We start from the raw sequence: 8,166 nt of genomic DNA, 5'->3' as shown, positions 1-8,166 counted from the left end.
TACCTAAACATAATAAAGGCAATTTCCAGCAAGCCAACAGCCAACATCAAATTAAATGGAGAGAAACTCAAAGCAATTCCACTAAAATCAGGAATAAAATAAGGCTGTCCACTCTCCACTTAAAACAAGTAAGTCCACATACTTATTCAATACAGTACTTGAAGTTCCAGCTACAGCAAAAAGACAACATAAGGAGATCAAGGGGATACAAATTGGAAAGGAAGAAGCCAAACTTTCATTATTTGCAGATGATATGATAGTATACATAAGTGACCCCAAAAATTCTATCAGGGAACTCTTACATCTGATAAACTCCTTCAGTAAAGTAGCAGGATACAAGATTAAGTCAAAAAAAATCAGTAGCCATCCTATACAGAAATGAAAAAGGGCTGAAAAAGAAATCATAGAAACATCACCCTTTACAATAGCCACAAATAATATAAAATACCTTGGGGTAAATCTAACTAAGCAAGTGAAAGACCTGTATGATAAAAACTTTAAGTCTCTGAAGAAAGAAATTGAAGAATATATCAGAAAATGAAAGCTCTCCCATGCTTATGGATAGGTAGAATCAACATTGCAAAAATAGCAATCTTACCAAAAGCAATCTACAGATTCAATGCAAGCCCCATCAAAATACCAACACAATTTTTCAGACTTGGAAAGAAAAATACTTAACTTTATATGGAAAAACAAAAAAAAACAGGATAGCTAAAAGAATCCTCTATAATAAAGCAACCTCTGGAGGCATCATTATCCCCAACCTCAAGGCCTACTATAGAGCTATAGTAATAAAAAACAGTTTGGTACTGGCATAAAAACCAACATGTGGACCAATGGAATGGAATTGAAGTCCCTGACATTAATCCACACACCTATGAACATATGATTTTCGACAAAGAAGTCAAAACTGCAGCATGGCAAAAAGCAAGCATCTTCAACAAATGGTGCTGGCATAACTGGATGTCAACATGCAGAAGATTGAAAATAGATTCATATCTGTCCCCATGCATCAAACCCAAGTCCAGATGGATCAAAGACCTCAACATAATTCCAGTTACACTGAACTTGAAAGAAGAGAAAGTAGGAAGTAGTCTGGAGTTAATTGCCACAGGAGACCACTTCCTAAATATAACACCAGTAGCACACACACTGAGAGCAACAATTAATAAATGTTGCTCTCCTGGGACCTCCTGAAACTGAGAAGCTTTTGTACAGCAAAGGACATGGTCTATAAGACCAAACGACAACCAACAGAATGGGAAAAGATCTTCACCAACCCCACATCTGACAGAGGGATAATCTCCAAAATATATAAAGAACTCAAAAAGTTAGACATCAACAATACAACTAAAAAATGGGCTGCAGAGCTTAACAGAGAATTCTCAACAGAAGAATCTCAAATGGCTGAAAGACATTTAAGTAATTGCTCAACATCCTTATTCATCAGGGAAATGCAAATCAAAACAACTCTGAGATACCATCTTATACCGTTCAGAATGGCTAAGATCAAAACCCTGAAGACAGCTTATGTTGTAGAGAATGTGGAGCAAGGGGAACACTCCTACACTTTTGGTGGCAATGCAAACTTATACAGCCACTCTGGAAATCAGTATGGTGGTTTCTCAGAAAATTGGGAATAAATCTTCCTCAAGACCCAGTTATACCATTCTTGGGCATATACCCAAGGAATGCTCAATCTTACCACAAGGACATATGCTCAACTATGTTCATATCAGCATTATTTGTAATAGCAAGAACATGGAAACAACCTAGATGCCCCTCAACTGAAGAATGGATAAAGAATATATGGCACATATGCACAATGGAATACTACTCAGAAGTAAAAAAACAATGATATCATGAAGGTTGCAGGCAAATGGATGGATCTAGAAAATATCATCTTGAGGTAACCCAGAAGCAGAAGGACAAATATAGTATGTACTCACTCATAAGTGGATACTAAATGTGAGGGAAGGGATGGCTAGACTGGTACCTACAAATCCAGAGAGGCTAGCTAACAGGAAAAGACCCTAGGAGGGACACATGGATGACCCTTTGAAGGAGAAGTGGATGAGATCTACATGAATGGACTGGGTGGGGGGGGTGGCAGAGGGCAAAGAGTGGGGGATGAGAACATAGGGAAATGGGAGGGTCAAGCTAGAACATGGACAGAGTGGGAGGACAGGGAGGAAGATACCACCATAGATGAGGACATCATGGGAATAGAAAGAGGTAGGGTGCTTGGGAGGCTCTCAGTGCCATTGGAGACTTGATTGCATTAGCATTCCTAGAGGAATTAGGGGATTTTGAAACATTTGGAAACTAAGTTTGCTTATAGAGGATGGATGTTTTTGATGTTCAGGTCTCTGGCACAAGGAATCTGCATGGGCAGAGGTGACAAGAGGGACAGAACCTTCCTGCAGGTCCACCTATCATGAGAGCCACAGCCAGGCTTCCCAGGAACATCCTGAGCCACCTTCTGTTTCTCCCAAGCTTCTCTGTTCTTGGACTAGATCTGGAGAGGAAAAGGAGAGAGGAGATCAGGAGAGACCAGGTGGCCAATTTATGTTCCAAATATGAAGATGTTGGATGAAAAGCCTGAATATTGGTCTATATCCACCACCTATTATAGAACTCTCAGGTTCCTAGACACAAGAAGGAGAAGGAAGACAGGTTTAGCTGGACCTGAAACACACAGACTAAGGAAGCTTCTACCAGAATCTAGGAGTTTGCAGAGGAGCCATGATATCTAGTCCACTAAGACAATTTGGAGGATCATTACCCTCTGCATCACATCATGAGTCTGCACTAATGGCTAAGGGACATTTAACTGCAACCTGAGATACAGCATCATACCCTAATAAAACTGTTGGGCCAAGTAATTCCAATAATTCAGGGCAACTAGAAATAGAGGAGTCAGGGATGTGGGGGTGGCTGCTGGTGGACAGGCTATCTGAATAAAAGAGAGAGAGAGACATGAGGGGAACATACCTTGATAGTGTAATCATTCAAGCAAAACCTTTCTGCAAGTGCCATGCATTGCTCCTGGCTCAGGTAAATTCACTTTTCAAAATGTACCTGGAAGACAAGCTTTTATTCCTGGGTGAACACTATGTTTCCTCTGCTGCTTCCCTGCTTCACTGGGTGAATCTTGTGACCTTGGAGGGACTTGTAGACATGGTGGACCTGAGGGACATGTGGAACCTTGGGGATCTTCGGTCACTGGAGAACTACAGGATTTGTTGCTTGGAAGTACAATGGGCCATCCATTCATTCCAGGAGGCAAGGGGGAATTCTTAGTGGACCTGAGATCTGGTGATTACAGGAGAATTTGATCCCATTGTAAGATCTTCTTGCATTGGAGAACCTGGGATTAAAAACAGATATCAGAGAAGCCCCACAGTCACTAACTCCTACACTAATTCTTTGCCATCATCTGCTCTAGGCTTGTGGAGAACTTCATACAAGCTCCAAACACACATACCAGCTACACAGTGCTACCAAAGGAGCTTCAATACCTTCCTCTCCCCCATCAAGGTAGTCCCCCAACCTAGCTTGAGGCCTCACCTCACCAGGAAATCCGTAGGTTGCTGCAACTTGCTCAGGTCCCTCTCAGTGTTTGAACACTATTCCAGGAGCCAGGGCTTAAATACCTTCCCCAATTTGAAATTTCAAAGAGATTCACCCATGTTTTGTCTCCTCCTACCATGTAGACTCTCTAATCCATTACTCACACCCACCCTTTTATGCCCCTCAGTATGAGCCCTGTTCCAGGAATCTTAATCTTACTGAATCAATCTATCAGTAGGTTGCTGCAACTTGGTCAGGTTCCTCTCAGTGTTTGAACACTATTCCAGGAGCCAGGGCTTAAATACCTTCCCCAATTTGAAATTTCAAAGAGCTTCACCCATGTTTTGTCTCCTCCTACCATGCAGACTCTCTAATCCATTACTCACACTCATCCTTTTATGCTTTTTGTCTCCTCCTACCATGTAGACTCTCTAATCCATTACTCACACCCACCCTTTTATGCCCCTCAGTATGAGCCCCGCTCCAGGAATCTTAATCTTACTGAATCAATCTACTTTTTTATGTCAGGGTCTTTCTATTAGCCTAGTGTATTCTATCATTCACAATGTTGACCAGCATGGCCTCAAACTTATATATATATATATATATATATATATATATATATATATATATATATATATATAGCCTTTCTTCATGCTCCAGAAAGCTAGCATTAAAGGTGTGGATAACCAGGACCCTGTAAGTTTTAATCATTCTTTTCCAAATGATTATGGAGTGACAGCATTGTATGGAAAATGGAAACTAACAGAATATTGGCCATGCCACCTTGGTTCTAACGTCCAGAATGAATTTGTGCTCCAATGTTGCCCTATTTGGCAGCCTTTACCATAACACCAGATCGTGGAAAAGTATTGGAGGTTAGAATTATTTATTGCTTCTACAGGCCCTGATGGGAAAACAAGTATGTTTGTATTTGAGATGGAGAAAGAAAGATCAGGAGTTGTAGGCCAGCCTAGACTAACTACATCGTTATTCAAATCTTGCCTGGGCTATAGGAGATTCTGTCTCAATAGAAAAAATCCATCAAGCAACAACAGACACAATCTCTTCATGAATCTCTAGGATTTCAAATGAGAAGAAAAATTCCACATTCTTAGTGTTATCAAGGGCTACATAGAGCAAAATCTGGGAGCATAGACCTGTAATCCCAGCTACTTTGGAAGCTGCACCAGGAGAACTGGTCTTTCAAGGACAGCCTGAGCTACAGAGTGAATTTGAGGTAAACCAGGCATATATGGATTGAACTTTTCATTTGGAAAAAAAATGGTATGAACATAGGAAATTTATGTGAATGAGGCAGATGCCTTTTTTCGTGTTTACTATATATTAGGACCCTGATTCAATCTCCAGTCTTTAGAAGATCAGGAAAAGCAGGAAGAGAAAAGAGAAGGTATAATTAAATTTTGTGAGGAAGGCATGGCAAGAGGCAAATGAGATGGAATGTTTTAGGTGGCTTGAAATGGACATTCCAATCTCAGCTTTGCCCCTATGCCAGCACTTAAGACACAATGACACACCCATTCCAGGAAGATTTTTTTTAAGTCTTTAAATTAGTTTTAAAGATTACATTTTATGTAGTGTAAAGGTTGTGGAGTCACATGGGGAGGTCAGTGGACAAGTTTCAGGAATCTCTTTTTGGCAAATACTTTTTCCAGGTGAGCCATATTGGTGGAATCTGAACTAATTGCTGTCTTTTTAGGAGAAAAGTGTATTAAATGTATTTTAATTAATTTGGCATATGATCTACCTTTAACCCCAGGACCCAGGAGGCAGAGGAAGGTGGATCCCTATGAATTGTCTAGCCTGGTCTATTTAACATAATGTCAAAAATAAAATGATAGCTGGGTGGTGGTGGCATGTGTCTTTAGTTCAAGCACTAGAAAAGCAAAGACAGGTACATCTTTGTAAGTTCAATGCCAGCCTGGTCGCCAGAGCAAGGTTTCAGACAGTGAAGTCTACAGAGAAACTCTGTTTAGAAAAACAAATACATTTTATATTAAAAATAAACCTTAAGTGACTGATCATGATGGCATGAATGTTCAGAGCAGCTTTATTCATAATAGTCAAAACGTAGAAACAACCTAGATATCCATCAAGCAAAGCAGGGACAGAGAAATTGTACTACATTCACACAATGGACCGTTACTCAGCTGTTAAAAAATAATGACATTATGAAGTTTGAAAACAAGTGGATGGAAATAGAAAAACAATCATCCTGATTGAGATAACGGAGATCCAGAAAGACAAACATGGTTTGTACTCACTTATAAGTATATGTTACATGTGAAGGACAATAATGCTACAATACACAGACCTAGAGGCTAAATAACATAATAATCAGAGGAACATATTACACAAGCCATTCTCAGCCATTATAAGACTTTCTGGCTTGCCATGAATATTTTGTGACTGAATTCATGCAAAGAATCTAAGATCCTACACAAAAAGCAACTCCATCAATCTCAGATAACAATCACTGCTTAATGCAAATGATTATTTCAAAAACTAGTTGTGCCATCACTCTTGAGTTTATGTGAGGTACAATGGTTCTACTATATTTTCCACAGTAGCCTATGTGTCTGCTGTGATGTGATTAGTTACTTCAAGGTCCTATGCCTTGACTTCCCCACAATGATATGCTGTGTCCTGGATCTATGAGCCAACCCATCTCTTTTTCCTTCAGGTTCCTTTTCTCATGGTGAATTATCACAACACAGGAAATGAAACTGAGGCAGGTTGCTTGATCTGAGTTAATTCCTCTTCCCACAGGAACTGGAGGAATATAAGACTGATGCTGCCAGACACCAGCTACTAAAAATGAGCACTTTAAAAATGGCCTCAGCTCAGACACTCAGAAAAAAGGGAAGAATGCTTGTGATGATAAACAGGAACACAGACATCAGAAATGTACTGACAGGGGAGAGAACCTGATCTGTGAAATGGCTGTATGCTGCTGTTCCTCCTCTGATCCAGAATATTAGCTGGGTGGAGATGAGATGAAAGACAGGATTTAGGGCTTTAACCTGTTGTCTTTTCAGAATAATGTTTCTCCGAATACTGTGTGATGGAAAGCTTCTGTTCAAGTTCCTGCTTGTACACAGTTTGTGTTCAGGGACTACATAGGTTACATGGACTGGCCACACACATGGCATGGCTTTCACACTTTGTGCTGAGACATGAAAGAGAGCAGTGACTGTCACCAGCACTGGTGATTCCTGGGTGTGGGCTTGGAGATAAGAGATGGGAAGGTCCTGAGCAGCTGCCTAGCTATTTCACTCAGAGACTTTCCCTGTACTAGGACCTTTCATCTGCCAAGTTGAATTGCTGCACTTTATTGTTTTGCTCCAGGATTATTTTTGGCCTCTTATTTAACAATACTTGATTATTTATGTGAGAGTATGTGTGCATGCATATATGCATGAATGAGTGAATGTGCATGACTGCATCTATATGTGTGCATATATGTACATGTATTCATACCTCATTTATCATGCTTGATTATACACACTCCTCAAGGTCTTGACTGAAAGAAGATAAATATAGAAATTGGATATGAGTAGGAAAATAGTCAGATGATGCCCCCTCGCAGATGATATTGCCCCACATGTCACAAATCCTAAAGACTCCTCCAAGAAAACACTTAGACTTCATAAGTACTTTCTCCAAAGCAGCACTTTCAAATAACAACAATGAACATGTTGAAAAAGAAATAAGAAAAAAATGCTGTTCACAATAGCTTAAAATATAATGGGACTAAAGCTTCAAGCCACAGAAAGAGGAAGTAATTACTCAGCTGGCACTGACAAGGCTAACCCAGCAAAGCCCCTGGTTAAAGCCAAAACTTACAGAGTTTTGGTGATATTGACTTTTGAATGTATCAGCTGTTTCCTGAAGTAAATTTCTTGTGTGCTATTGTAGCCTTCCCATCTGATTCTTTCCCCAAACATTTCTAACAGTGTGATTGATCATTTATTGGGCACAACTTCCCCTATACATTTGAGGTATTTGGATAACATCCCCAGCTATGTATACAAAGAGTCATGTTAGAAAACTGCAAAAACTCTGGGTTTGGTGTCCCGGGTATGGGACCAAAATGTTAGTAAATTGATGGCTGAAACTGCAAGGAGACAGTTCAACCCTGAAAGTCAAGGTATCCTGGAGAACTCATGCTACTCAGAACAAGAGCTGTGCCCTGCAACTGTCCCGGACACCTGGAGCTGTGTAGCACAGCCGTGATGGCTGAAACTGCAAAGAGACAGTTCAACCCTGGTGGGTGAGGTATCCTGGACATCTCGAGCTACTCAGAACAAGAGCTGTGCTCTGAAGGTGTCCCAGGCACCTAGAGCTGTTTGTCACAGCCCTGGCAGCTGGGACTGCAAAGAAACTGCCCAACCCTGGAAATGAAATTATTCTTACTTCTGGGGAGTGTCAGGCCTGCAACTGCTTCAGTAGGAAAGGGTATCCTGACTGTTCCAGAAAGTCAAGGTATACCTGGTGTGATGGGAGATGATCTCCCCGGCAGATATATCAATCCTGCTCCTCTCCTGGAGAGTCTCTACAGCTTAGCTTTGC

This window comes from Peromyscus leucopus, chromosome 1 (assembly GCF_004664715.2).
Source record: "Peromyscus leucopus breed LL Stock chromosome 1, UCI_PerLeu_2.1, whole genome shotgun sequence".
Taxonomy (NCBI): Eukaryota; Metazoa; Chordata; class Mammalia; order Rodentia; family Cricetidae; genus Peromyscus; species Peromyscus leucopus.
This window is presented reverse-complemented; position numbering follows the sequence as displayed.